The sequence below is a fragment of the Miniopterus natalensis genome, chromosome 21 (genome assembly GCF_054644295.1).
Source record: "Miniopterus natalensis isolate mMinNat1 chromosome 21, mMinNat1.hap1, whole genome shotgun sequence".
NCBI classification, from domain to species: domain Eukaryota; kingdom Metazoa; phylum Chordata; class Mammalia; order Chiroptera; family Miniopteridae; genus Miniopterus; species Miniopterus natalensis.
Window position 1 is genome coordinate 15,318,630 of NC_142101.1, and position 21,480 is coordinate 15,340,109.

The window sequence follows — 21,480 nt, forward strand, 5'->3', positions numbered from 1 at the left end:
AATCCGAACCCACGTTTTATTGCTGTTTCTTTAGGATAGTGAGGGAGGCTTGGAATTTAACATGTCCCCGGTGCTGAAGAAGTTAAAGGCCCACTGTGTACTCCAAAATCAAAATCATATGTTCAGGGAGGACTGAGACTTCCTGTGGAAAGTACAAACTTTAAAGGTTTCCATTTTCACTGCTCATCTGAAATAATGTAGGATTTATGATTTCATACGACATGCGAGTAGGGGAGCCTCCATTGGATGGTAGGCTATTCCCACAGCTTCAGTGAGCGTGGGCCTGAGGGTGGAAGGGCAGGTAGCCGAGGTCCAGATGTGTGGGGAAACAGATGTGCTTGCCTCCCCTGTGGAACCAGAGATCCGCAGCCATGGGGTGTAGGGTCTGTTTCTGCACTCCAGTTTCCTCGAATTATTTTTTTTAAATATATTTTTATTGATTTCAGAGAGAGGAAGGAAAAGGGAGAGAGAGAGAGAAACATCAGTGATGAGAGAGTCATTGATCGGCTGCCTCCTGCACGCCCCCTGCTGGGGATCGAGCCTGGAATCCGGGTCTGTGCCCTGACCCCGAATCGAACCGTGATCTCTTGGATCATAGGTCGGCGCTCAACCACTGAGCCATGCCAGCCGGGCCCCTTGAATTATTTTAAAGGCTGTTATTCAATGGCTGCTATCCTGTTAAAAGTCTTTGCCCCTTTTGCGGTATGAATGTTGCTTTTCTGCTATTTTGGATTATGCCTCATTGTGATACAAATAAGTTAAGATCTTGCTTTGGGATCATATAAAATCAATTTTCATGATGTTGCTTGTTAGTACTTTTCCTCTGAAACTTCTTTTTTCTTTTTGTTCATGGGGTGGAGTGGGGAATAAAGCCATAATTATCTCTACCCCAAAGAATGTCAAATATATTACATAGTACTTGTCAACAAGCACACGACAATACTCAACAGCTAAGTTGTTTCTTCCCCCTCCCCCCTTATTGCACAACAAAATATGTATTTACAGAGCAAAATGAAGTGGCTGGTGAAAGCCATGTTTCTGTCCATGTCAGACAAAGACTGCACTGGCGATCAACCTCAACGGGGTCCCTTGGGTAATATCTCAATATCTTGTATCTCTTAGCCTATGTACACAAAGCAGTTTTCAGAGATATTAGGAAAGTAAAATATAAATTTGGGATTAAACCTTTGTCTTCTCAATCACCTTTTCTGTTTTCCAAGAGGAAATAGCTATAGACATCAAGAAGAGTGGGTAGTGGATTAAGAAGAGATAGGTCAAGAAAGCTACAATAGCACTCTCAAGCACTCCTAAAGAGGCACAAGATACCCACCCATAGAAGATGCTAATTGAACTGCCATTTACATTTATCCTATTTTTATATAATTACTTTTAAAAATCACATTAAATTGCATTTAAAAATAATTTGGCCTAAAAGAACTAATCCATCATCCTCACATATCAGTTATTTTATATTTTTTCCCCTTCCTAAGCTAACATAGTTTAGGTCTACAATTTAAAAACATCACTCATCATGATGTATATATCTACCATAGTTGAATTTTTTTTCACCAAACTTATAAGAATGTTTAATCTTTTTCTTCAGTCATTGTAATGGCCATTAAAAATAGTTCCATCGAGTGAGTTGATGTGACATAATCTTCTTTACTATTTATTGTTGAATGGTTATGACCTTGGCCATGTTACATTAACCTCAGGTGCTCCGGTGACCTTCTGTGGGAAGTGACAGTAACAGTTATGTCATGGGGTTACTGTGGAAGACTAAATGAGCCAATGGGTATAAAGCCTTTAAGGCAGTATCTGGCACTTGAGAAGACCTCAATAGATATTAGCTTTTAAAGACTGTTTTTATTGGAAATGTATAACTTTCTTTAGTGGACATCTTTATTCCAGAAGCTCTCTCTCTCTTTATGTCCTTAAAGTAAGTTACCAAGTGTGAGCTCCCAGGTCAATGAGTTTATTTTTCCTTATGGAACTCAAAGTGCTTCACGCAGATTGGGTCACATGTTATAAACATTGTCAGAAAGCACCTATGAAATACCTGCTTCTCCATTGGTGGTGTGTAGACTACAGCACTAAACAAATGAGATTGACTTAGTCTTTGATTATTTCATTCTAAAACAAGCCAACAGGAGAGCTGTGTGAGTGTACTGCTGGTTCAAGTTGGACGGAAATAAGCTAAGTTAGGAGAACATAAGGCCATGTACGGTGTGTCTGTGGAGTGTTGCTAGCTGCAGATTTTTAAAATTGTGAGTAAAAGACCATGTTATGCAAAAAACATGTGTCCTAAGCAGCCGGCCCTGAGCAGTGAGAATCCGAATAAACTCTGATGGTTGATAAGGGGCAATGAGGAGAAGAAATCAGCTCTTGTCTGAGGAGTCAGCAGGGAAAGATCAGGATTAGCCCTTGATGTTCCCAGTCAACCGTGCAGGAGCGAGAAAGACAGCCGATGTACAAAATAAGTGCAAATTGGTCAGGAACAATGATTTGTCCAGGCAGGTGCTTGGGGACCAAGAATCGAGGAAAGGAGCAAGGAGGTATAACAGCAAAATAGAATCATGGCTCTAAGACGTGATGTTTCTGAGGGTCAATGAATGAGCTTCCTATCCAACTAGTGGCCCCCCTCACCCTCCGAGAACTTCTCTCCCTTTGTGCTTTAGTTCTGTTCCCTTATCTGAGATTCCCTTTCCCCTGTATATGTACCTCCCAACTGAAATCCTTCCTATCTTTAAAAACCTGCCTCCTACCTGAAGCTTTCCCTGATTGCCCAAGGACTAATGACATCAACCTGACGATTGTGCGGGTGTTAAGGTGAGAGAGTAGGTGAGATACAATCCCTAGGAGATAAAGGAATAGAGAGCTGAGGAGAGGGCCTTGGGAAATGCCGACATGTGGGGAATGGGACAAAAAGAAAGGACGGGACCAGGAGGGGGCCATGTTTGGAAATCTAATGGGGATGAGCATTTCCAAGGAAGGGATTTATAAATGGAGTCAAACCCGGTCTAGATCCTTTCTTCATTGTCCTCTCAGTGGAGAATTTATTTAGCCCCTAAGGATATCCAGGTTTCCTCATAAAGTCAAAGACCGCATCCCAGTGGTCGCCAATCACACCCCCTTCATATACTATGAACACAAACGTCTCTTCCATGTTTCTTCATTATTTTCCCCTCTTTCAGTATCAAGACATAAAAAGCACTGATTCTGTTCTTCTAAAGTTGAGAAAATGAAAAACTTTCCAGAGGATTGTAAAGGGTCAGTGACAAGGATACTTTTCATGCCCTAAAAAATTCCATTGTGGGCATTCCATAAAAAAATGGGCTTTTGTGCCTTTCATAGATTACAGTTCTTTACACAATGGACTTGTCTAAGGTTCTTCCTGTTTTCCAATCAGTTAAATTTAGAACAATTGTTTCCATCTCTTATGAGATATGATGTCTAAGAAAGTGAATGCCTCGAGGTGATACCAGGGCCCAGCGAGTCTGTGAAACCCCGTGGCAGCTGGGGATATCACCCAGCTCTTTCTGGAGGTTTCCCATGGGCACACAAAGAGCTTTTCCCCTTATGGTTGCTCCTACTTTTATTTCTTGGTAATTCTGTAATATCAGCTCCAACTTTTCTGCCACCTTAACATAAAAGAACTCCATGTATAATACAAGACTCCTTATTTTTAGAGACCCCCCCCCATGTGTTTTTACTTTATAGGACTTTTTGAATTAAACAATTTATGACTATTGTAGTAAAAGTGGGAAATACATTTAAACAGAAAGAGAAAAAATATCCATACCTTGCTTGAAAACACCTTCCAGGGTTTTACAAACCATCCCTAAGTCTATCCTAAGACCATCCCGCCATACGGTCATCTCTTTTCCATACTCCTGCTTCACAGTGCAGTTAGAAAAATACCATTTTGTCACTCACATTACATCATCCTGTACACCCAGAGAGTTGAAATAACACACAACTTCATTAAAAGTTTGTATCCTGTTCTCCATAATATTAAGATGAAGTGGTGCTCCAGGTAATCTGATACAGGAGATGATTTTTTAAAACCAAAAACTCTCTGTGTTTCCCTGGAATGCATTAAATGTTCCCCCCCCTCCTCTGGCAGTAGGTCTGCATTCCAAATAATACATTTCCGAGTTAACATTAAACAAGTTTTCCTACGTGCTCACCAACTAATAACGGAGAAAGGCAGCTCTGAGTATTACAGATGGACAAGGGAAGGTGATCTAGTTTGAAGCTCTGTTAAATAAGTAAGTAAATAAATAATAGATAGGTAAATAAATGCTCTCCTCTACTTTGGAATTAAAGTGCAGCATGGAAGTGAATCTCCAGGTGCCTCAGTAGAAGGCTTGCTGTGTGTTCTTCCAAACTCAAAGAATTGCTTCCCATCGATGCATCACCTGTCCTCCACTGACGTTTCCTCTTCTAGAAGAGATGCTTTCATTGCCCTCTTGTTGCTCTACCTCTTTGAAGCCCAGACATGACTCTTCGTGTCTCTGTTTAGAAGCAGCGACACCTACTTTGGAGTAAGTACCCAACTGGGTACAACAAGTAACATGCAACTATCGGTTGGATCATTGCATGTCACAGAAGCCACTTGTCCTGAAAATGGAATCAGGGTAAAGATAAGGAAATTTCCAGTTGTATTTACCTTTCTAGTAGCCTCCCATTCCAACCTGTGCGTCTGCGTGTGTTTAGCCAAACGGGTCATCTTTTTTAGAGCTCTTGACATTTCCGAGAGTGTTTGACATTGGCCTTTTCCTTTGCCACCCAATGGATTTCTTAAAATTTATTTTTCAGTTATAGTTGACATGCAGTATTACAATATTAGATCAGTTTCCGGTGTACAGCATAATTGGTTAGACATTTATATACCTTGAGAAGTGATCACCGTACTAAGTCTAGTCACCATCTGTCATCATACAAAGTCATGACCATATTATTGACTATATTCCCTGTTCTGTATATTATATCCCTAGGATTTATATATATATATCACTTCTTTATTTATCTATTGAGGGAAACTTAGTTTTTTTTCTCATATCTTGGCTATTGTAAATAATTCTGCAGTGAACAGAGTGACTCATATTGATTTTTAAATAGATGTCGTGTATCTTGATGAGATGTAGAACTCTTATCAGATACAGACATTCCTACCTATCATCCATCTAGTCGGGTAGCTGATATGGGTCTACAGAGTTCACTGCTGAGTCCTTGACCTTGGCTGTCGTAGCTTTTTTCTGTGGGGGGTGTAGAAAGCGTATGTCCCTGTGCAGGCCGCACTCCTCCCTGGCCTGACGCTGCACTTATGCCTGCTCCTCCTGAACTGTTATTCACGAGGGGGTCCAGAGTCTGGATGTCTCCTCGAGCTTTACCAGAAGACGGGCAGAGTCCCACATCTATAACATCAACTTCTCCAAACAGGGGACTGCAGAGAAGAGGGAAAAGCAGGACACGTGGCTACTTCTCAGGGACCATTCCAAATGTTATGGACCCTCGGCTTCCTTCCTTTCTTTTCTTAGCACACGGAATCTTTGTAGATGCTCAGAGCCAGAAAAAAAATGACTGATTTTTTAATGCGATCATTTTATGCCCTGATTCCCCTTGGGCAAATGCTTTAGCTACCCCCCAAAACCAAAATTGTGGAACTTTCACGCTAATACTTCGCCATGAGTTTTGACGTGTTTATTTTGAAGCTCAGAGCCATGGGTGGGTTCTCTTTCTGCCTTTGTTTTGTGCCATGTCCTCCCGGAGGACACGAAGGCGAGTGCTCAGTCGCCTGACTCGGGTTCAAGTAGAGAGTGAGGGGTAGCAAGTGGGTGGGCGGGGTAGGGAGGAACCGTGCTCTTCGGGAAAAAGACAAAACTAAAATCAAAATGCGAAAATGTACCTCACCACATTGAGATGAAGAGAAATCGGGACGTACGTGCTTCTCCACGTGCCGCCGAGAAACTTAACTAGGTTCCTAAAAAACAGGAATCAGCAGGAGCTGCGACATCACCCAGGTGCTGCAAATCCGGAACCTTGCTCTGGGCCGGGAGCAAGTGCGCGACAAAGGTTCTAAAAATCATCTCCAGAACTTGGCTCTCGGCCCCAGCCCTGTAAACCGAAGCGCACTCATTTCTGAGATGCTTTCTTACTTTCCACTGACCAAAAAAAAAAAAAAAAAACACCTAAAAAAATTTCGTTTAGCAGGCAAACCGTGAAATCCAAAGAGAAACAGGAGGAGTGCGGCAGGATGGCCGGCTTCCCTCTGCGTCGCCCCGAAGCCTCGCTGCAATGGTATGAGAGGAACTAGTGAAATGGGAACCGGGGAAGCTTGCAGAAGGCACCCGGGGGCACGCCGAGGGCCCCCTGCCCCTCTCTGCTGCGTGCTGAAAACGAGCGGGCTCAGCTCTCTTGCCAAGGCCGCTGCCCCCCGCCCCCTGCCCCCTTGGCCCGTTGCATTAACATCTGTGCTGGCACTCATTCTCTGCTTGTCCCCAGGGTGGGGTTGCCACAGGGAGGCTTTGAGGTGGTCCTCCCTCGGCCAGATGCCCCCCCATATGTGGAAGTTCAGCCTGATCGGGCTCCTTGGCCCAGCGGTGTGATCTGCCCATTTCTTGGGGGGGCGGGGGGGGCATGGCACTCTGTCCACAGGATGCTGTTTTGTTTTACTGTGGATTTGAAAACCAGCGTGTGGCTCCCTCTAGCTAATGGGGCAGACTGGGCCAGTGGGAGGGCCAGCTCCCCCGCCCCCTGCTCCCTCCACCGAGTCTCCCCGGCTCCCCTCTTGTCACACTGCCTTTCATTCCAACGACTGGCAAGGGACATGGAACAAGTCGGCGCCACCTATGGTGTTTTGAACAAAGTCAGCGCCTGGCACCTCACAAAGGAAGACGGAATGGTCAATAGGTTTTACTAGCTCTCAGCGCTTTAGCAAAGTTCTCCAGGGGCAGGCCACGGGGAGGGCCCAGGGAAGCCCCGGTTATCTCCAGAGGCATCTCAGACCTTCCAGCCACTCGGCCTCGGCCTGGGAAATTGCTCCTGGGTTCCGGTCGGCATTGAAAGGAAAGCCTTTCATGTCCTGCGGGGGAAAAAGAAAGAAACAAGAAGAATAAATCTGCAGCTATTTCACTCTCCTGGAACTACTGGCTGTTGTTTTCCTGAGGCCCAATGGCTTAACCAGCGGCGCAAAGGGGATGGTGCGCTGAGTCCAGTGGAAAGAGGAAAAGTGAGCTCCAGTTCCTCCGTGTCGTCTCGTGTTGGTCCCTTTCTCCAGGACCCAGCCATGGGGTAGATCTTCTTTGCACTTGGTACCCTGACAGCTTCCTATTGATGACTTTTGGCCAAATTTCCCTGCGATGTCTGAACAGCCTTGCTCTCTCCATTCTTAACCCTACTGTCCGACCTCGCCTCTCCTCAGTGTCCTCCTGAGTAGGGGGTGAGCACGTCACCTGGGTCCAAACATCCTAAAGCAAGTGACTGTAGTTAATAACCATCCTCTACCTAGATTTTCTAACCTGCGACAGAACAGACGATGCCCACAGCGAAACTGCTGGTTGAACCTCATTGCAGGTGATAAAAAAAACCCTGAGGATTTCTGAACCCTTTAAAGGGGTGTTTTTCAACTTTAAATATTTTGTTACTATACTCTTAATGCCACTGAAAACTAACAGTTAGAGGAAAGGAAAGAATTGGCATTTATTCTTATTTTTTTAAATAAGACAAAGCTTATTTACCATTGATGGAAGAATGTGCTTCTTTATAAAGAATAATGTGAGAAAATGTAGGTGGAATGATGGCATTAGGGAGTCACCATGGTGGTGCTGGCTGGGTAACTCGGTCCATTAGAGCATCGTCCTGATCGCCAAGGTTGTGGGTTCCATCCCTGGTCAGGACACATACAAGAAGCAACCAATGAATTCATCAATAAACAGAACAAGAAATCGATGTTTCTCTCTCCCTCTCTCTCCCCCTCTCTCTCCCCTTCCTCTCTCACTCTAAAATCAATACATAAATAAAAAAGAAAAGAAAATCCCCTTCGTGTGAGGGTTAAGAAAGGCTACCAAAGTACAGTATTCGCTTGAATGCTGTTGGAGAACAAAACATTCCCATGATGTCAAATCTCGTCCCACAGGTGGCCTGCCAGTCCCAAAGGAAAAAGTGTATCTTCACTGTAGAAATGTCTCATGGTCCCATTTGATTGGACAATGAAATTTAGCATCATTGCCAGCAGGAGGCCGTGGTGCTGTGCAGTAGAAAGTACACAGCGTCGTGTGTGAAATGCTTTGGCCAAAAAACGCCTAACTGGAAACTAAACAAGAACCTAACATCCAGTTGATGGAAATACAGGGAATAGTTTGTTACAAGTTAAACCTCACACAAGGAAGAGGCAGACACATCTAGACTGTGAGATAGTCTACAAGAAACATGGGTGTCTCTTCAGAAGTCAAAGCTAAGTGGGGGGGCTGTCCAAATCCAACGTGTGACATTTGATTGGATTGTTTACCCCCCAAAAAGGCTGAAAACAATATTTTGTTGACAGTTTGGAAATGTTGACTTTGGAGTGGATATTTGATGATACTAAGGAAAGGGGTTGTCTTCTTCGATGTGATAAAGGTATTGTGATTATGTAGGAGAGTGTCCCGGCTTGCTTACAGATCCAGAAAAAGGTAGATTTTTCAAGAACATCCCTCAGGAAGAAAAATCTGTCCATGACAGAGCTTTCCCAGTAGCACCTTTAATACTTTAATTCTCAACCTGGTATTACTTGGCTGTGCTGTATCAGCAAGACTCCTGGAACCTGATCCTCGGTACTATAAGGTGGCGATAATATTGGCCTCACGTGACAGCTGTTGACGAAATGAGAGAGGGATGCCTGAGTGTTGGACCTGAAATCTGCCCAACACACACGCACACCTTGAATGCTCACTGAATCAGCTGTCTCAGTAATGATAAGCAGAGTTTGTCTTTTCATATTGGTGCATTTCTAATACCGTGTTCATCCCGTTAAATCTTACCCCCTTCAGATTCCTGGACGTTCTCACAATGTGCTCTAGAAATGAGAACAGTCACGTCCATGTCCATTCTGGAGTGAGAAGACAGCGTGAGGGGTCCCATGCCTTGCCCTGGGTCTCGGATCACTGTGGCTGGAGGGGGAACGGGCCCTAAAAGCCCCCTGGCCCTCTCTCTCTTTCTGCCGCAGGCTGTCCTGCCTGCTTTTCATACATGTGCACAAATCAGCAAGTTAGTTGGTCTTGTAACTTTTCCAAGATCACTTGTGATTTCGTCAGGGGCAGGGTGGGGACATACCAGGAGATTTCTTTTACAGCAGCTGGATTGGATCTCTGGGGGCCCTGTTGCCAGAGCCTGGCCCTCTCTTGCTGTGTGGTGTTGTGTAATAGCTTCTCTCCAGCCCCACACCCAAACACCAGCTGGGCAGGGCGAGGAGTGGGGGGGGGTACGGAAGCAGGGCCAAGGCCAAGACAGTGTCAAGTAACAAGACCAAGTGGCCCAACCGCTGTTCCATAGGAAGGAAACATTTTGGACTGTGTTGAACACGACCGGATAGTATATGTAATTTTAAAAGAGGCATTTCCATGAACAGTCTGTTGTGCTGCTCTTGGTTTGGATGGTGTAGTGGTGCTTCCTTTCCTATTATTTCCAAACTGGTTGATTTTAAAAGCACGTTTGCCGTTATATAAACAAGGCATTTATATCCATAGGCTCCTGAGTGTAAATGGGGCTTCTTACCCATTGTTGGTGGTCAGTAAATCATTCTCGATGAAGGGGATTATGATGAGAACCAATTTTGTGAACCACTGTTAGTCCATGTGATTGTGATGAAAATTTCCAAATTTAGAGCCGCTTTCGGGGTGGGCTTCTCAAAACCAGAAGCTACGGTGACAGTGGCTGTGACTTGAGGTTGAATTACCTACGGTGGTTGAACATTGGAATGCCCACGAGCTCTTTATTGATCAGATATTGATAACTTGAACCAGAATTTACCAAGGGTTATTCTGTCTTTGTGAAGATTGATTTTTCCTCACTTCTGATTGGTTTCCACATTCATTGTGCCCTCCCCATGCCTCTTCCTCCGCCCAAATCCTCATCAAACACCCCATCATTTGGATGTAACGTAACCTTCAGAGATGAAAATGTCCTTTTTTTATTCCGGTCCATTTTATAAACATTTATAATACTGGTTTTAGATACAGTTAAACACATTTCTATCATGGATTATGTAGATCTCACTACATGCAGTTTCATTTAAACTATAGGCTTCACTTTCTGGTCTCAGAATTCTAAAGTAGGAACCAGATTATTCATCCAAATAAATAATGAGCGGGAAAATCATGATAGACCTTAGAAACCCGAGTCAAACAATAATCATGATCTCTTGTATTCTTGGGGATGGCAAAACCTGAGTGCTTAGGAACCTAGGCACACAAATCCACATCCATTGCGACAAGAGCTATTATCTCAGTGGAGAATTTTGAAGTCTGTTCTTGCTGAAGTCAGCATGTTGCTCCTCCTAGAAAGAAGCCAGGCCTAGTACGTGAATTACACTTAATACTAATCTATTTGGAACCCATTTTATCCACTAGAACCACAAGTAAAACATGTAGCTTGGGGGGTTTTAACTGCCGTAATCACATTGTTTTGAAAGTTTTGAGATAGCACAAGACTGTGCGAGTAAACAGAGCTAGACATGCTGTTGTCTAGTCCCAGTTGCCTTCTCTCTGCTCCATCCTGCCTCCTACACCCATGTTATCAACCATCGCATATTTTTTTTCTTTTGCAAGAATATCACATAACAAGATTAAGCTGGATACTATCTGTCTGTTAGAGGTCTTTGGTGGCAAGCAACAGGGACCAAGTCCATCTAAGCAAAAGAGAATTCGATGGAAAGATAAGGGCAGGACACATACCTGAAGTGAAAAACCACACGTACAAAGTCAAAAGGGACGGACACCAGGGTAACACAGATTCTACATCGCAAAAATTATTGCTACTCTTTTTTTTTTCTTGTTGACACTATTACAGATGCTCCCCATTTCCTCCCCCCTTTTCTCACCTCCACCCTTCCCGCACCCCAGCTCCTCTGGCCATCACCACACTGTGTCCATGGTCTATGCATATATGTTCTTTGGCTAATATCTTTGCCTTCTTTTATCCAGTCACCCTCACCCCCTTCCCCTGTGCCATCTATCTGTTAGTCTGTTCCATGTTTCCATGCCTCTGGTTCTATTTTGTTCCTCAGTTTATTTTCTTTGGGAACCACCACTGGGTTGAGATAACTCCAATCATTTTCTTTTTTTTTTTAAGTCCTTCTGTGACTCCATGCTTCGAACCCAAGAGTAAGAATCCAGTTGGATCATCATTGGTCACAGGCTCGGCCTGAAATTGGTGATTGACAGCACTCAATGGGAGAGAAACCTTTCTCCAGAACCAAATATGGGTTCTTCTGCCACAATCCAAGAGAATGGATGCCGGGCAGGAAACATTACACTAACAAATGATCATCACACCTTGGGAAAATTTTCTAACTGAAGGAGCTGACCAACAACTGGAATACATTGACAAGAAGAATGACCCCGAAGCCCTTTTGAAAATTTTGATATTTATATATTTTTAATTTGCTGAGACAATAGCTTTTCTTTGGGATGGCCAGCTGGCCTGTAGGATGCCTTTTCCTGACCCCGTTTCTGAGCTCCTTGAAGCCCTTGCTGGCTACTATCTCCACCTGCCTGTAACCCACCCCCACTTCTGGTTACCTCTTCTCTCTCTGCAGCGGGCCGGACTCACCGTTCCCCTTCCATTAACCTTTTGGTTCATCTGCTTCTTGTGTCTGTCATCAGCTGCAGGAGATGCTGATTAGGTTGGGAGCCTCTGGAAAAGGGGATGAGACAGAGAAGCACCAGCAGATAAGGAGACCAACCAGGGAAAGATTAAAAACCTCTCAGCACTAAGTACACTCAGGGCAGAGTCCTCCTGCAAACCTTCGCAGTTGTTGGCTCTGCACGGGGGGGATGAATCAGTTTAGATAACTCAGGAATGGGCTTGAACCTTTGCCCAGACCTCAGAATGAACCACTGAAAAAAACCTCCGCGCTTTTCCCAAATTAAGACATCGAGAAAAACATAGAGAGTGAGTTTCCCTTCCTCTCCCATCTCTGAATCCCCAAGGGATGGTTTGGGACCACAGGGCAATTTATTCATAATAATGGATTAGATTTTCAGTACATAGTCCCTCGTGGCCATTTTGATGTGTCACAAATACATTACAAATGTTAAGTGCTGCAAATAATCTCCCGAAAGAGGGAGGGGGAGAGCTTCACCAGCTGTAGATCCTAGTGATTTCACTCGGTTAAGCGTTTGTTATTATTGTCAGCTTTAGGATGCTTTTCGCAGAAAGTCAGCCAGTCGTCAAGTTATTAATTGAGTGCGTAGTACTTGCCAAGCCCTGCACTTGGCACTGGGGTTACAGGGTGAGGCTTATAAACCACAGTGCTGCCCTCCTAGAGTTCCTAGAGAAGTTCAAACACCAGCTAAGTTCACATTTAAATGTCCCCAGATTCATTCACTTAAACATCTAGCCACTGAGCAGAGTGCAGAACGCCTTTTCCATTCGTATGTGAGATGCAATAGGCCGGGCGGTGCAGTGGGGGGATTGCAAAAATCTGAATAGCTATTTTTTGCATTAACTCTCTTATGGCCCAGTTCTTTCCCATCAGTACCTATCAGGGACTCTTGCCATTATTGCTATTACTGCCATTAGAATGAATGCAAGTTTAATGAGGCGACACTTGCAACTTTTCACCCGCATTTGACTTGAGAATCAGCATCCCGGCTGTGTCCATCCTGACCGGCCTTCCCAGAGCTCGAATAGTTAGAATGATATCTGAAGGAGCCTGAAAAAGGGCCAGACCCCAGAGGATGGCCTTTGGCAGTCGGGCTCACACCTCTCACTCCCTAGTGCAGACTTTGGAGGCAAACAGCCACGTGCTGTTCGGATGAGATCCAGCCACTCACCCCCTCCGGAGCTCTGCGCAGACACTCTTCCCATCAGCACCTTCCTCCTCTCGTCCAGCAGAGGAAACGTCGCTGTGCCCTGCTGCCAGGCGGGGGAAGCTTGCATTCCTAGCTTGCATTCCTGTTTTCTGTTCCCTCCTTTATATTCTGGGGAAATGGTGCCTTGTGGCGCTAGAGGGCTTCTTAGAGGCGACTCGCTCCACCCTTACCCCCGTCAGGCGCCATAGGTAGGTCATTCCAGCAAGTTTCGTCTGTCGGTTGGTTTGTTGGAAAGCTCTACAAGCTTCTAGAACACTGCCATCGTTGGTATTTTGTGTTCCTCCTTCAGGTCTTACCTATAGTAAGAGCCGACCAAAGGCAAAGCCACCATTTGATTTGATTCAAATGTCTAAGTTTTAGTTAAGGACTGTCTGTTGAATTTATTTCCAGGTCAGTTCCCTCATGCATTTGAGCGCCTGCTGTTGAGTTCACTCACTGTGCTGGGCTCCAGGATAGAGAGGGGATCTTCTCTGCCCTCTAAGAGCTTAGACTCTAGTGGAAAGTAAAGAAATATAAGCAAATACTTTATATTACAATATACATGCAGCAGCATAAATATGCCCAATAGATGCTGGTGGTATAGAGGAAAATTAAAGAATGCCATTCAGGGGGAAAAGCCAGTGAATGGAGACCTCTCAGAGGAGATACATTTTAAGCTGGCGTATTAGTTTTTTGATGCCGTGTAACAAAACTGTCCCCAGAACAACACCCGTGTGTGTATCATCTCACAGTTACAACTGTGCCTAATTTAGAAATTAAACTTCATCGTAGGCATGGGCTTGAGACCGTCCATGGTGTCGGGCGTCCACGGGGGGCCCGAGAACACGCCCCCGCGTGTCAGTGGGGATGCTGTGCTGGAATAGTCCGAGAGAGAAATAATGAAGACGGGACATCACGGAGTGGCCGCGAGAATAAGCAGAAGGGGGCGCTCGTGAGGAAGGCTAGGGATGATTTTGTGTGGTACTAGGTGGTATGGAAAGCGGGGGAGTCAAAAGTAACTTCAGGGTTTCTGGCTTGAAAGCCGGGCATAATTAGTACCACCGACTGGGATGGAACACAGGATGGAAAGCGTATTTAAAAGGAAATCTCATGAGTTTGGATTTGCAATGGCTGATGTAGACATTTAGTTCGCAGTTACTATTACGATGGTTGTCGGCACCCATTTCAATCCCTTTAGTATATCACTTATATTATAAAACGATAGTTTAAAACCAAAGGGTTGATTTTCTAGCTGATTAAAGTATTTATTCCCTTACAGGGGAGATTCATATCCTTAGCAATGAGTAGGTGCTCAGTAAAACCTTGATGAATTGGCGAAAATACATGTTTTATTATAAAACACCAAGTTCTTCTGGGCCAGAGGGTCCGGTCACTACGATGCTGCTGACTTAAATGGCATAAGTTATATGATTATTTTTTTAAAAGCGTTTTCAAGATAGTGGCACTTTTTTTTCTATCCCCAATTCCCTCCTTCCCCCCAGGACAGAATATGGTTCTTACACCTTTTTGGATCCCGGAGGGTCAAAGACAAGAGCTACAGTTCCCATCAGGGTCTCCCCACACCCAAGTGTCTGCCCTTGGCTGTACTCTCTCGTGTGTTTCTTCCTTTTGACTCTCAGGCCAGAGGGCATTTCTGTGGAAACTTGGTAGACCTCCTTGCGGGTAGGGGATCCAGCGACAGAAGGAAGCCGCGGTGTCCCGGTTGCCCAAGTTTTCGGGAGAGGAGCGACTCAGAACAAGATGCAGGCAGCTGCCGGAGCAGTGAGCTCTGGGGTAGGCCAGCGATTTTCCAGTTCGAGACCAGATGTGACCCAACGTGTCGACGAAAAGCAGAGTCACCGGGTCAAGTGCGGACTCTCCAGATCAATTTTTAAACTGTCTCCGCCGATTAGGGCAATGGGCGGAGCCATACATTCCTGGGGGAGGTATTGATCAGGGAACAGAAGTTACCATAATTTATCCCAGCTTAGAAAATGGTCCACGAGGCATTCTGCCTGATTCATCTCTCCCTCTCTCTCTCTTTTTTTCTTCTGCATATTTGAAAACATTTTGGAGGGGAAGTGTGGGAATTGTCTTCCCCGGAACACTGGCAGATCTTTCTTAATTCCATTAACGGAAGCCTGATACCAGGTCAGCGCGCTTGGTTAAATATTATCCCAAACGGTGCCCTGGCTCCCAGCCTTCCGCTGGCACGGAGATGAGAGCCCGGTTTTCTGCAGGCACGTTTAAGTGGAAGGAGTCCCTGTGTTTTTCTTTCTCCTGGCTGTTATCTGGGAGGCTCTGATCTCAGAGCAGTTGCTGACTTGCGCTGTCCCGCGTGAGAGAATCCTGGGAGGTAAGTCCCAGCTTCTCTGTTCCCAGCAGAGGGCTGCGGTTCTGGACACCTTCCCGTGCTCGTTTCTTCTCAAAGCGGGGACTCCTGAACTCCAGCCTATAGTATAAAATTACCCAACTCCCAGCTTCCCTTCCAGAGAATGGGCAGAGCAGGGCGTGTCTTGCATTGCTAAACGGGCACAGGCGATCGCTGCCTGCAAGCAGGGAATGCACCGGGTGCAGAAACCATCCGGTAACCTCCCGTGGTTTTCCGCGCCTCCACTCGGCACACCTGGAGGGGACGGCGCACAAAAAACTGGGTTCACTGGTCCTAGAAAGACTGGACGAGACCTGAACGGACTGGCCCTCAGGAGGAAGAATCGAGCAGGTTCAACGTGAATTCCTCACGAGAGGGGAAACTTCCCAGGGGAAGAAGCAATGGACGGCTGAGGCCATTCTGAAGATCTCATGTGGATGCCAGTGGGGCCCTTACGTAATTCTTTTATTCCACTTACGAGCAGCACCAGCCTGGTTTATTTGCACCGCAGATGCGAAATAACTGTCCTGCTTCATAATAACAAACACATGACACCTCTTCTATAGCATCTTTCCACTCATTGTGCTGAGAAGGTTTCCTCATAGGATCTAGGTCTTCATGAGGCAACGCGAGTGCAGGGTGGGCGTGAACAGCAGTTCGGATCTTACGTTTGAATCCTGTGTCCATACCGCCGGGGTGAAGGGCCTGAGTCACTGATGCACAGGTTAAGGGGATTCATGCTTCACCTGGCATTAGGCCCGCACCCTTACCTGGGAAAATAGTTCCTCCTAGGCAGCCCGGCGCACCTCCCTTTCAAGTAGGACAAGCAACGTTTAGAATGGGGTTTTAACACGCAGAACACGGTATCGACAAACAAGGAGTCTGCGGGAGGCGCAGTGAAAGAATCCCCCGGTATCCCAGCTCCTTACATGTTAATTCAAACAGATGCATCCACAGCTAGGTATAATACGACGTGATAAATACAGGGTGTCCCAAACAATGTATCCACACTTAACAGCTGATAGTTCAATCGATGTTCCTTTCTTTTCAGATTTAACCCATTGGAATGAATAATTATTCAAGTGTGTTTACATTTTGGGGGGACACCCTGTATGCATAACAGTATTGGGATAAACAGGGACCCACAGTGGGCACCGGGCGAGCAGCCTCAGCCTGAGGATGTCAGGATTGCTTATCCCAGGAGGTGCATCTAAATCAGCTCCTGGATGATGGATAGTGTTTACCCAGCGGAAAAGGAAAGGAAGGTATGGCAGGATTTGAAGATGACCCCAGTGAAGATGACCCCTTTGCTCTTGGATAATCCCCTCCCATTAAGTGTGGGTAGGACTTGTGAATTTAATGAGATATGACCCCCATTATTGTATTAATGGCAAAAGGGGTTTTGCAGATATATCAAGGTCTTGAGCATTGCAGCTAATCAAAAGGTTATCTGGGTGGGTGTGATCTAAGAGGAATTGGGACTTTTCTGAAACCAGAGTTTGGATGGGCCCTTGGAGGGTGCCATGTGTCAGGGACCTCAGAGAAGCTTCTAGAAGCTGCATGTGGTCCCCAGACCATAGCTGGGAAGGCCAAGGGCACCTGGGTTCTCCAGCTACAAGGAAGTTAATTCTGCCAACAACCATAAACTAAAAAAATATCAAGCTGCTCACGTGAAAATAAGCGGGTGTAAGCAAAATCACACAGGTCATAACATGTTTAATTCTTCGTGTGTGTGTATATGAGAGTTCTGTGTTCAAGGCACAGAAATTTGCCTTGTTCATGACACTATTTTAAGGTAAAGTGGATCGAGTCTACATAAAGTTTAGCTACAGAATTCATCTTATCTAACCTCCTGCCTGTAAACAGAAAATGTTATGCTCTCCGTGAAATAATTGAGGTTGAGGAGGCCAACTGACCTGCCACCAGGTAATCAGCAGAGGGCAAAAGATGACTGGCGTTCCATTCCTCAGATGCCCGTTTCCCCCCATTATTACACTGAGAACAGGCCAGGCTAATGGTCGTGGTGGGGAAACTGGGAGGCATGAGAGCTACAGGGACAGGGTCAGGGGAGAAATTATGTGGATGGGAATTTCCCTGATGACTCTGGGAACAAAGTGGGCGACAGCAAGCATTTCATTCTGAGTCTTTCTCATGTTTAGCTCAACTGCTTAGAGTCTATTGTATAATTCTACCAAACAGGAAAACAGCTCACTCTTTAACACGGACTAGTTAGCTAGCTTTGGTTCAGTCACAACAGTTTTACAAAACACACTCAGATTCTCACTGAAAGAACGATGCTCAGTTTTTTTTTCATTAGCCCAGAGTTGAGATTTAGTTGTGGCTCCGGCCCCAGCAGCACCTGTGTGCCTATTGGCACAGTCCCTAGAAGCCCAGATGCTGCATAGTAAGATCATGATAACCGTTACCGTTAGGGCTTTCTGTAGCATTTTTTCATTCTTATAGCTGATCTTTAAAAAAAAAAAAAAGAGCTTCATTACTTTAGGTCCTCACCTGGATGAAACATTTGTGTTTGTACTTGAGTGCTGTCGGAAACACAGTGGTTGGAACGGAGCAGGGTGGCCCATCTTCTCAGGCTCCCTTTGAAGTCGCCAGGAACACAGTGCAGAGCAGGGACACTCCCCATGGAAGGGACTGATAGGGATCAACCTCCTGAAACCAGGGTGAAAATCTGTTCACTTCTGAAAATGATACGTCTTGGGTTTCCATTTGTATTCCAGCCCTTTGAGGGTCCTGGGGAAATACCTCCGGAGCAGTCCTTCCGCTCCCCGTGAATCGAGGATTTGTTGCCCTGGGTAAAGGATCCATCCTGGGCTGGTGGGGGCTGAAGGAATCCCAGGAAGGGTGAGGGATTACACACCGGGCCCCGGCCCCACTGCATGTGATTTCAGCTGAGTGCAGTATTGTTTTTCCTGTATGTTGAACCATCTTTTGGTTTTCTCCTCTGTTGGGATGTGAGGTAGAGCTCACTGGACCCGGGCCTGCGTCATCCATGTGCCTGAGAAGAGCCCTATGGCTGCCCACCCTCGACGGGCGCCGTCTTCCCAAGGCCTCTACGAGCCGATCGGCGTTGGTGGTTTTCCCAGGTGGTGCTAAGAAATGTGCCTTTGAAACTCTAGACACTTTAGGGAGGCTTCTCTTCGGTGGATCCTGCTATCCTTGGGGATGACTCTGGGGTTTATGAAAGGAAATCCACATTTTGGACCAGATTCCAATATGAGGCAACACAGCCAGCTAAAGTCCAGCCTAACCCTAACAGAACGTTACATCACCATTCCCTGGGGAATTTGCTGTTTACATGTTTAGGCTTAATCATGTTTTAACCCCATCAAACTGGCCGCACACGGGAAAAGCTCCCGATCATTTCCAGGCGAGCGCAGTCTGCAAGAAGAGTCCTGCTCGCTCGACGCCAGCTCTGCCTCGGAGCCCCAGAGCCTCTCCTGCGATGACCGCATCTTTCCCCAGCTCTGACCTTAGCACTGGGAGAGCTTCTGCCAGGATCCCGCAGAGCTGCAGCCCCACAGGCTCCTTGCTACGATTCTGCAAAGTCATAACACTGTCACAGCTACAGAAAGGACCACACCCAGAAAGAGCAGGCCCGGGGTGCTCTCTGAGCCCGTTGTCCCTGCCCATCAGAAGAGGAGACATGGGACCGAGAGGCCTCGAAGAGAAGAGGGGGAGAGGGAAAGAAGGGTGTAGGGGCCCATGCTCTGTGCACCCTCTAATCCCCCACGTTGCGTCCTCTCTTGGATGCTGTGTCCACTCCTCCCTCGCCCCCGCCCTCTGCGTCCTGTCCTACAGTCCTGAGATTTCCCGTGTCATTGAACTTACCTCCCTATATTGTATTTCTGTGTCTTCCTCCTTGCTTCTGACTTCTTGAGGGCGGTGACTCCGATTCTTTAACCCATCAAGTAATATTTATTGAGCTCCTACTGTATACCAGACATTTTTTCCAGACGCTGGACACTCCGTAATGAACAAGGCAGACAAGACCCCTGCTCAAGTGGGACTTACTTCTGGTGCTCGAGGGAGACACACTTTTAGACACTCAACTATTGAGCCGCACCGGCCGGGCTATATCTTCATTTCAGAATGATGCAAAGCTGAGTGTCCTATTTATTGTGTAGGGCTGCCCACAAGATCCCTGGTCTCCCCCGACAAGGACCAGGGCTCCTGTCCATGGAACTTTGCAGAGGAGCCTCTTTCATGCTGACCCGTGGGTAGAGATGAGTTTCTGGAGGAAATGACATTTGAATGGGGCCTGGAGAGCCAAAGGATTTGAACAACAGAGAAGAACAAGCTCTAGGTGTCTGCCACCTGCCTGATTTCATCTCCTGACCATCTAGGGTTTTTCAGTTTCTGACGAAAATAAGCGGGAAGCCCCATGCTTCCTCCTGTGGAAATTCTAGAACCCTGCTCAGTCCACCTCAGGAGCGTTTGAGGGTTTATCTTTCTCTTGGTCACTTTCCTATCATTTCTTGCTTCTACTGAATTCTCCATCTCCTTGTGTTGAGTGTTGACCCTTGAACCAAGAGGTCACCGGTTTGATGCCCAGTCAGGGCACATGCCCGGGTTGTGGCCTCGATCCCCAGTAGGGGGCATGCAGGAGGCAGCCCATCGATAATGTTTCTCTCTCATCGATGTTTCTACCTCTCTATACCTCTCCTTCCCTCTCTCGCTAAAAATCAATTAAAAAAAATAAAGTAAAAATATGATTTCATGAAAGGAGTCTTTCACGAAGGACAGGCCGGTTTACAGAGTGTCATCAAGGCCTCACAGGGAGCGTGGATTCATTTTATTATTTCCTCCGGAGGGAAATCTGAACTTTTCCTGTGCCCAGGGGCCGCTTCCTTCCCACCCGAGGGTGTTCCTAGCCCACATTCCCGTCTGAAAGATGACCCTACATTCCATCGATGCCGAATTATAAATATAAAGCTGCCCTTTTTGTTTCTTTCCTTTCAGGAAAGAACTCCCCATTTCACCTTCCTGAGCAGCGGAACCCGTGGCTCAGAAACAGCGACTGCCCATGAAAAGTCGAGTGGCAAATACATTCCACGGCTTATTTGTGGAGGGAAATGTTCTCTACCTTTTGACCTTTCGGATAGCTGGGGAAAGCAAATAGGTAAGCCTTTTCTCTTTTTTCCCCTTTATAATTAAACAGGAAAAAAGAAATGTCACACCCTAGCTTGGCTGGTAACCAAAGGCAGGGGTCTCATGGCCGATCCTGAAGGATCACAGCACAGATGTGTGGCTGGATGACGGGAACAAGGCCTGGTGTGGCCAGTGGAGAGGTGACACGCTTGGTATCTTCCTAGAAACCACGGCAGCCAGGGTTTCTGCAGGGGGGTGGCCAGGAGAACCGTAAGCAGTTCAGTTTTCCGTGTACCGCGACCTTGCACCTTCTTGCCTATAAATCAGGACCGTTGGAAAGTTCAGCACATGCTTTTTCTGTCCGGGCCTGTGAAGCTGCTTCCTTGAATCCAGCAGATAGATGCCTGTGGTTTCAGAGCTCCGGGATGTTCCGTTCCATGAGCCACATGCGTGTGGTTAGTTAATGACCTGGTTGTCTGCTGAGGTTTGTGACCAGGGATTGTTGCAAAGCTCTACCTGACTCCTTTCCTCTCCTGGAGAAAATGAGAACATTCTTATCGTATTAGTCATGCTGGGCCTTTTCTTTTCTTTTTAATTTTTTTTTTTAAATAATACACAGGAAACATTCCTCTCCAAGAGCCCATAATTTGGCCAATAGCAGCTTCCTAGGTTCAGAGCAGCCTCACCACCCATGGTGAGTTCTCCAAGATAAAGTTTGCAATAGCACAGCTTTAGCGGTGGAAATGTCACCACGTTGCATAAACTCAAGGCGTGCCTTGGCATTCGGTCACTCTGCAAATATTTACTGAGCAGAGTTCACTGGGGTCAATGGGATGAACTGGGCGGCTGTTATTCGTTGTCTCTAGAATTTGCCACGACCCACACCAAGTCACACAAGCGGCGTTTGTTCTTAAGCCGGCGCTTGGGTGTTGAGTTATGGACGCA

The 21,480-nt window shown here is 46.1% G+C and overlaps 1 long non-coding RNA gene across 2 annotated transcripts in view; it reads left to right on the plus strand.

Annotated features, from left to right (window-relative positions):
* LOC107543595 (uncharacterized) overlaps positions 1 to 20,554 on the plus strand; it is a 161,465-nt gene extending 140,911 nt beyond the window's left edge. For both annotated transcript variants that reach the window (XR_001603826.2, XR_001603827.2), the window contains exon 3: positions 20,407 to 20,554. This is a non-coding gene — a long non-coding RNA (uncharacterized LOC107543595). The remainder of the gene's footprint in view (positions 1 to 20,406) is intronic.
* Positions 20,555 to 21,480: the final 926 nt, after the last annotated feature.